General features: G+C 46.5%; 1 protein-coding gene across 4 annotated transcripts in view; it reads right to left on the bottom strand.

Moving 5' to 3' along the window:
* LOC101592907 (L-threonine 3-dehydrogenase, mitochondrial) overlaps positions 1 to 3,440 on the bottom strand; it is a 23,250-nt gene extending 19,810 nt beyond the window's left edge. For 2 of the 4 annotated variants that reach the window (XM_004630758.2, XM_023714668.1), the window contains exon 1: positions 3,394 to 3,440. The gene's annotated coding sequence lies outside the window, so the exon portion shown is untranslated. Of the gene's footprint in view, positions 1 to 2,380; positions 2,443 to 2,769; positions 2,843 to 3,393 lie in introns of those variants that run through there. The other 2 variants (XM_023714666.1, XM_023714667.1) reach the window with 2 other exon arrangements.
* Positions 3,441 to 9,444: the final 6,004 nt, after the last annotated feature.

The raw sequence follows: 9,444 nt of genomic DNA, 5'->3' as shown, positions 1-9,444 counted from the left end.
AAAAAAAAAAAAAAACAAAACAAAAAAAAAAAACACAAGGGCTGAGGCTGGGGCTGGGGCTGGGGCTGGGAGATAGAGCACTTGTTTAGCAGGCTCGGGCCTTGAGTTCAACCCCAGTGCAAAAGGAGAGGGGAAGGGGAGAAAAGGGAAGGGTAGAAGAAGGGAGAAGAGGGGAGAGAAGAAAATCAAAACCAATAAATGTTGAACATTTTTATTAATTCATTCAACAATGTTAACATATGCATATTCACCAAAACTGGTATCCATCTTAGCAGAACACAGCCAGGTTCTCGAATCCGCTCAGGCACTCAATCTGTTGTATAACAATCCAAACTCACACAGTAAAGTAGCAGGGAAAAGAGAATGGTATTTTCTCAGTATTTTAGATAAGGCTTCTGCAAAACTCAAAGGTTAACTAGCTTTTAACCTGTCTTAAAGGCTGCAGTGTGTATCGGGAGTCCTGTCAATAAACCTTCTGTACCTTACAACATTAAAACCTCTCCATCTAGCGAATGCTTGGAGGAATTGCTTAGCCCTGCATGATTTTGAAACTGCACGATTCGACTTCTGGAAAACACTGACTCAGGAAGTTATGTGTCTTCCAAGTAAACACTAACATACTTACTTCACTACAAACATCAGAAAGTCATGCGGCGGCGTCACCTCTGATCGCACTAGGAAACTCGAGTTTTGGGGAGCTGTCAAGCTCACAGTAGGAGACACAAGCTGCAGTAGCTAAGGTGACAAGCTCACTTTGCTCATTTATCGGAATCTTCCCACAACCAGACACCATAAAGTCACAAGCAAAGCAGGGAACAACAGTGTGTGTATTTGTAAGGGAAAAACTCCACAGGTCTGCGACTCGATCCTAAATCTCTGCAAGTTACGGTACTGCTTGAAAGGAGCAGGACTGATTTCCACCAGTGCTTTTTCCCTCCAACAAGGCTTTATTGTGTGTTTTTCCAGTCAGTGCAATTTGACAGCTTATCCTTTTTGGGGTTTCAACACCTGCCTCATTCCTAGTCTGAAAAGCCGTAACAATTAGTCTGGGCTTCTTACAGAGTTCATGCTCTCTGCAGTTTGGTCATTCCTTAATTCTTCCTCAGCGAACTCTAGTAACATGACTCAAAATGATGTGACAGGCACAGTGACACTGGCAGAATGAATCTGGGGCAAGAGACACAGTAGGTAATTACTCGCAGCAGTAAAGCTGGGGAACACTTCAGCAGTTTAAATTTAGTTTTGCTTGCTTCTCTGGAGTGAATCCCTCCCCTCCAAGAGTAAGGGAATGCCTAGGATGTTCACTTCACTTGATCTGCATCTCTAGACATACATGGTGTCAAGTAAAAACTCAGCTCTCCTAATTTCTCCTCCTCAGCCATTAACCTATCCCTAAGTATAAAATATAGCTTAGTATCCTTTTGTTCTAGATTATTAAATTCAAGAATAATTTTATGTCTCTTATACTATTTTAAAGTTTCAAATCAAGACTGTTATGGGTTAACTCTGTATAGGAACTAGATTAGCTAGATAGAAATTTGAATAGAGCCTTTTATTTACTCAGCTCAGGTATGTCAGCCACTTCTCACACAGGAGAAGGCTGACTGCCCTGAACGTAGGTAGCAGGGGGTATTTATAACAGAAATCACATCGTTTGGTAAGCAAACTTGTTATCTAGTATAGAACAATAGAAACTTTATTTATTTGACATAGCTGTAAACTGTTTATAACTAAAAGGTCTTTTACAGCTTAGTGATAAGTGTATATTTTTACAAGATATATCTTAAGCTGACTACGGTATAGGAGATGGTTGGGGAGGGAGTTTGTGTTCGCTTGCTACCTTGACAAGAAACAGTTATTTACTGTTGAACAGCCTTGAGCCGAAAGGGAGAACACATTTTTTAGAGCAGATAACAGGAAGCACAAGGGGTTTTTTATAATTTTTTATAGTTAAGGCACAAAACGCTGTTAACCCTTTATAAAGACCACAAAGTAAATTAACTTTGGGGTTGATTTTCCATGGACACCCAGGAAAACTCAGGAATTAAAAGTCACAGCGATTAAAAGCAGGTTTAGGCGAAGATAGCTCGCAACGGATATACAAGAGAAGCACTGAAAGCAGTCGTTTCAGCTCTGAAAACAGGCGGAGCCACACCCTAAGCCCACGACCCTAGCAGATGCTGGGTGCACAACGCAAAGGTCATCCGCCATCAGAGGAAAGCGCAGGGAGTCTCTTGTGAGAGAAGGACCGACCATACCTTACTCCTCTCCCTAGAAGAGTACTGACAAAAGTTCTCAGGGACCCGCGGAGTTCTTCAGATCACGCTCTGAGAACTAATCTAAAGCAGAACTTGCTTCGCCGGCTATGGATCAAACTTACACAGAAACCAGCAAACCAGCGGAGCTCCCCTGGGCGATAGATCGAGAGCCACGCAGTTTCTCCGAGAACCTGGTTTAACTGCAGGAGATCGAGAAAGCCCGGTTCACAGAGGTGCCCTCAAAATAATGGAATAACTGCCCGGCCCAGCCTCTCGGGGTTGAGACAGGTTTCCTCCCAGTCCCAGGGCCTAGGCTCCCGGGCAGAAGCGCAGCACGATCCCACTCCAGCACTGTAACGAGAAATCCGCCCACCTGCGGCTCCCTCGCGGGCAGCCCCTCGGTGGGCTCCCCGCTGTGCCCGCTGAAAGTCCTTGCTCAGGTGGGTGCCCAGCGCCCCCCAGCCGCTGCAGCCGACCACGCTCCCCTAACCCCCCACCCTCGTCCTCTCACCCGGACCGCTCTGCTGGTGGCTAAGTCACCTTTTCGGGCCGCGTTGGCCGAGTGGTCTGGCTTTAGAGCCTCTGCCTCATTTCGCAACACTGTCCCCTGCACTGCAACGACCCAAGGAGGAATCCGGCCTCTGTAGCGAGCGAGCGCCGCTAGCCCGCAGGGACAGGTCCCAGGCGCCAAATCCTCTCCGCACCACCGCCACTTTCCCGCCCCCAGAAAAAACATCCGGCCCTTGGGGGTCGCGGCCGACTGCCGCAGGAGGAGGCAGGGCCCGCCGCGTCCCCGCCGGACGCATTCGCCTGGCCGCGCCGCCTGCACACCTCGGGTTTTCGCAGCTTCATAACGCGGTCGTCCAAGCGCCTACACTTCCACCCATGGTTTTTATGATTTTTCACCTCCAACCGGATAGAGTCTGGGGTCAGAAAGCACGAGGTCCCCAGGATGTCGGCTAAGAGCCAAGGCGGGGAAGCCGCTCACGGCTGGCCTCCTGGCCCGGGCCTGCGGAAGAGGTGTGGGGACCCAGGACTGCCCACAGGGCTTGGGGACGGTTGAGCCCGCTCCTCTTCCAGGCGGGGCGCGCCCGCAAATCGAGGGGCCGCTGTAGTGCCCCAGGCCCGCACTGACCTGCCCCGACAGCTGCGAAGGACCAACGAGCCAGGGCCACACCACACCTGCGGGGACCAGGGTGCGCGCCCCATTTATGCCGCAGCCGCCCCGCCCACTAGCGCACCAGCGCACCAATCTTCGGGCTCCCGCGGGGCCGCCGCTGGGGTCAGCTGAGGGCCGGTTGCGTGGCAACTCGGCCTTCCAGGAGGCCCACAGCTGGAACCCAACAGGGCAATGCGCCGGCTGGACGACCAGCACGGATGCAGGCGCAGGTTGGGGGCCAAGAAGATCCCTTGAGCCAGGCGCTTGTGTTGTAGGCACCTGAATTAGCTAGACATATTATAGGCAGTGAGACACGGCCAGGCCCTCAAGGAATCAAGATGGATGTCAAGGAGATTTTGCAACTTGGAAAGAGATATACACTCCAAGGTGGGAAAGTGGAGGTGGTGCAGAGAGGATTTGCACAACTTTATCTGGTTGGAGGTGAAAAATTATGGGCCACACCTCAAGACAAAAGAGGAAACATGCATACTTTTTTAGGGATGGGCATCGGGGATTGATAGTCTACATAGGTATCGATCACCTTGAAAGAGTCCAAATGAGTCACTAGTCCAACCCCCAACAGGAAGAGACCCTGTCCAGTATTCATGCCCGCTTGTTAGGTGACTCACTTCCCCATTTGGTACTGGATTGAATCTATTTTACCTGAACCATGGTGCTTGCAATCTCATTGGTTGACCATAGTTTTGTCCCACCTCATGCCCATCTAAGCAAGTTCCCACTTTCTTTACCACCTTAGACTCGCTTCACCGCATGGTTTTCCTTTATAAAAGTCCCTGAGGAGCCGGGAGATGGCTCAGTAGGATAAGCGCTTCCCTGGCAAGCGCGAGGCTCTGAGTTCAATACCTGGTTCCGCAAAAAAAGAAAAAAAAAAAAAAAAAAAAAAGTCCCTGAAAGAGACAGTGTCCTGGAGGGACCACCGGCTCAGGGGCCCCTCTTGTCCCTCTCTCAAACAGGAGGTTTCTTTCCCTCAGTATATATATTCTGCTCATGACCTCCGTTTGTTCCTAAGATTCATTCTTCGGTTTTAGAGAACAACGAACTCATCCCAAGTACCTTTTAGGTTGGGAGATCATTTTTCTCCCTGTGTCATTTAGAGGTTCCCTGTATCACTCAGGCTAGGTTTGCAGCTGGGAAACACAGTGGGAACGTTAAGGGACCTTCGGGGCCGGGCTAACAGAGTCAACCAGGAAATTGGAAATAGATGGAGACCACTAAAAAGCGGCTCCGAGCAGGATTGAATATTAACCAGTTGGCTTTTCAAGTTTGCCTGGCTTCAACCTCTGCTAGATAAAGAGTGTAGCTGCAGGCATCTCACCCCACCCTCCACCCCCACCCCCGCGGTGAAGCTGCTGCTTGCACCGCAGTTCTCCGGAATTAACAATCATGTATCCCTTGGGAAAGCCCTTGAAAGGATTCCCAAATCCTGCCCGGATTCCTGCATTTCGGGGGGATTCAGTATTCCGCCTCCATGAAAAGCTAATAAATACTAGCAGCCCAAGTTTTTTGTCCAAAACCCGAGAAAATCTCCAATTCTGTGACAGGGTATTTGATTTTCCTGGAGCCCTGAAATCACACCATTTGTCTCATTTACTTAAGCTTCCTCCTATGCTCAATTGGGAGACTGCAGGCCTGATCAGCCCTCAATAACTAAGACAACATTTTTAACAGCCCGACAGAAATGCAAATTCTCCAACCCCAGCTAGGCCCTGGCTTGCAGGATCCGATTCGGGGTGGGGCCCAGTCTTGCGACCCGGGCAGGCTGTACTTTGAGAAGCAGCGACTAGAGTCGGGGTTCTCAATTTCTGGGTTCATAAGTGATAGGTTTTGATGGTGTTTCAGCAGAGAAACAGGCAGAAGGAAAAAGGGAAAGGAGCTTTACTCTCTTGGAGGACACAGAGAGAATTTGGGAAGATAAGCAATTCCCTGGATTGGAACAAAGGGAGGCTGAGGCTTTTATGGCCTTTTCGGGGAGAACTGCACCCTGGGCTGAGCTGAAGAAGAAGGGGGGAGGTGGTCTCTGGGAAGATGAGCTGTTGTTTTAAGGGCTTCAGCCATACTAGATGACCATCATAATAATTCAGCAATTCATACCAAGGCCATAACCTATCATTCCCATCCTTTGGTTGTTATAAATGGGGTGACGTGTCTCTTAGGCTGCTTCTCACTGAATTGGGTTGTCGTCTTGGGGATGAGGGGAGTTGAGAGGATGACAGTTCACACCCATGTACGTGTTAGTGTCAGGTGTCTCAGCTAGGACTAGAAGTTTATCATTTGTGACGGCTCACATCGGAGACTGAAGAAACCTTGAAAAATATTTAAAAAGACAGCACGTTATGAATACATGTCATCATGACTAAAAGACATACAGGAAGGGAAGCAAGGGGGGGGGGTCTATGACCTGACTGTGTCATTTTACCATGACCATGTTGAAGAGGAGTATCAATCTTTAGTTTTTGTTATCAGTGTGAAGAAAGGGAGTCAGGGTCATCTGTAGTAGCGCAACACAACTGTATAGATTTTGTTAAAGTAAACTCTGTCTCTTACGTTAGTGTGTGTGTGGAGACATGGAGTCTATCTACCAACTGTGCTGGCTATAGTTATTTAGAAAGGTAAGCTACTTCCTGAAAAGATGGTCTCTTTTTATGTCATACAATGCCCACTGTATTGTGAGCCTGAAAAGAAGTACGTAGGGTAAAAGGCTGAGTTGGGTTGGGTAAAGAGAGCTGGCGCCCTTAGGAGGCCTGCTGTAGCTTGTGAAAGGAGGAATGTATAGGAGCAACATGGTCAAGGGGCTCTACGAAGGAACATTTTGATGTTTTATACAGAGACTGTGCTAGGAAAGCAAAGTTGGGAACCAGAGGAGGAAGAAATTAGGCAGACTATTATAACCTATGCAACCGTCTCCATTTTTGTAACGAAAACAGCTATTTTGGTATACAACTCTGTACATGTCTGTTATAACCTATGTGATTGACTCCATTTTGTAACCAGAATAGCCATTCTATTACACACCTCTGTATGTTTCCACTGTAGCTTTATTAACGAGGACTGTTTGGAATAAGCTGACAACTTAGACTTCATTTTTGTGGCTCAAGCCATCTGTCTGGCCTCTGAACACAGTTTTGTTAACGTTCAAAATATTCCTTTGTTCTGAGCCACAGATTGTTAAAAGCAGTCTACACAAAATTTCCTGTGATCAGCCTCATATCCTAACTTTCTGTTCCAAGGACAAGTCCCTGTTCACAGTGTTTCTTGTGATCAGTCCCATATCTTAAGGTAATAACTCTCTGTTCTAAGGATAACTCCCTGTTCCCAAAATTATCTCAATATCTTTTTGTGACATCCTGTGATCAATACCATGCCATAAAAATTATTTGTTCCTAAAACTGTAACCGCATGTTAAAAAAATGTAACCTGTTCCCCGCAAGTGGACGCTGACCCCAGTGCTGCACTCCCTCACCCTCAAGTCACCCCCCTCTTTGCGGTTTTCAGCTTTAAAAACCCTTGTCTCTCCCCACCTTGGCGCACACATATTTGGAGACGAGAGTATGTGCTGCCGCTGAGCTCAGCTAAATAAAGCGCTTTTAAGTTGAGTCCAGTTTTTGATTTTTGGGTTACAACAAGACAAAGGAAGGATAAAACCTGTTATTTTGTGGTGGTCACCCGAAGGTCACAAAGAAGCACTTTGTGGTTAGCAGCAATTGCATGAGTAGTGGGAGTGAGGGTGAGTCTTAGATATTTGACTTTCGGAGATGCTATCTAATCTTTGGAGGGAGAGACTGCATAAGCTGCTCCTGACAGAAAATTGCGAAGAGTAGTTGTATGTCTTAGGGCCAGGGCGTGAGAGGGAGAGCAAAGGGAGACATCATCGATATATTGAAGGAGTGGCTGGGCTAGAGTCAAGGGTCCCAAGATCAGCAGCAAGAGGTTGGCTAAGGAAGTGAGGACTATCTCTGAACCCTTGAGGCAGGACTGTCCATGTGAGCTGTTGAGATCAGAGAGTGTCTGGATCAGTCCATGAGAAGGCAAAGAGGTCCTGACAATCTGGGTGTAAGGGAATGGTGAAGAAGGCATCTTTACGGTCTAGGACAGTAAAGTGAGTAGTGGAAGGTGAGATAGAGCATAGTATAGGGGTTTAGCTCCACTGGGTGAAAAGGAGCAACCACATTATTAATAATTCTTTGTTTATTTTTGGTGGAACCGGGGATTGAACTCAGGCCCTTGCGCTTGCCAGGCAAGCGCTTATTCTACTGAGCTATCTCCCCAGCCCCACCACATTATTAATAATTCTGAGAAAAAAAAATAATTCTAAGATCTTGAACTAAATGATAGGAGCCATTAGGTTTGAGTACAGGAAGAATGAGGGTATTATATGGCGAGTGGACAGTTTTAAGAAAACTACTGGTAAGGAGGCGGAGAATGATAGACTTGAGTCTCTTTATGTCTGACGGCTATTGGGTATTGGGGAATATAGGGAAACGCTGTGGGATCTCTGAGGCCCATTAGTCTAGGAACAGCATGTGTGGCATAAGTGGGACTGGAAGTGTCTCAGAGCATATGGTTGACAAGGGAAGAGGGATAGAGGAGTTGGCTGTACATTGAGGTTGGGTTTGTAGGATGTATACTGTGGGCGGAGAGAGAGTTGAGAGAGAATTGGAGTTTTTGGAGGTATTCTCTCCCCACAAGAGGTATGGGACATGTTGGAATCACAAGGAAATTAAGAGTGAAGAACAGTGTCTGACGTCAGCAAGGAATGCATCTATCTGAAGGGGTCATGTAGGTCGGCCAACAACACCCATTGTGAAGACTGTAGAGTTAATACAATGATTTTAGAACTCAGGAAGAACACTACATGTGGTCTCCATGTCAGCAAGAAAAAGTTTTTTTACCTAAGATGTCTCTTTATTAAGAGACTTGGGAGTCTTGACAAAGGTGCCTCGATGTGGGCCTCGGAACCCAAGCTCTGTCGTTGCTCTTCAGCAGCAAGACCAAGCAGCTCAAGTATATGGATCTGGCCATAGCGAGGCTTCCTGTGAGGGCAGGGAATTGGATGACTTACCCGCTCTCTGGTGGACAGGGAAGTCACATTTCCAGTGACCCTCAGGCTTGCAGATGTCCTAGTGATGGCTGCAGGTAGGGGCAGGCTCATGCCCCAGTGTCCTTCTTCACCGCACTTGGCTCGGGTGGCAGCATTGTTTAGGCTCAGCATTACCTTGTCAAGGTCCTACTTTGATGGGAGTCCTGAGTGTCGCAGCCAAAAGTTGGCAGTGTGTATAGTCTCTATTATTGAAGACATGAAAGTTAGATTAAGTAAGTCTTCCTGTGGAGTGTGAGGGCCGAGATTTGTCTTTTTAGCTTGGCATGAATGTCAGGAACAGATAGGGATATAAAATAGGAATTAATAGTAACTGGTGCCTCAAGAGAATCTGGGTCTACATTGTATACTTAGTTTGGAGCAATACTAGAATTTTATCTGGGTATCAAGTACCTTGAAATATAAAGTGTAACCAGAGAACTATTATTTCTTATCAACCACGGATGTTTTAGCAGTTAAATCCCTGTAGAATGTTAATGGACAACAGTTATATAATTTCATAGAGATCATTTGACATCAATAGTCATACATAGCAGTACAGCATAACAGTCATAGGAAATCCCCATTTTGTTTTTGCATCTCGAAATGTGCATAGGATACATATCACATAAGTTTTAGTTATAAAATTATTATCTGGCTGATGACTTCATATTGGCTTGACAGGAAGGTGCACCTCTAAATGTAGCAGCACATACCTAGGATACATATCACATCAATTTTAGTTAGAAAACTATCATTTGGCTGATGACCTCATGTTGGCTTGAGGGGAACCTCTTATTATAATACTTGGAGCATAAGAGAAAGGCATATGCTTATATCTGAAAGAAAATTTATATTGTAGCATATAGTTTTTTAGAAGGCATGAATATGTTTAACATATTCAACATCTTTTATGAGAAAATCTTATTTTA

The sequence above is a fragment of the Octodon degus genome, unplaced genomic scaffold (assembly GCF_000260255.1).
Source record: "Octodon degus isolate 3935 unplaced genomic scaffold, OctDeg1.0 scaffold00036, whole genome shotgun sequence".
In the NCBI taxonomy this organism is placed as follows: Eukaryota; Metazoa; Chordata; class Mammalia; order Rodentia; family Octodontidae; genus Octodon; species Octodon degus.
The sequence above is the reverse complement of the archived record's forward strand: the minus strand, read 5'-3'. Positions and strand labels throughout refer to the sequence as shown.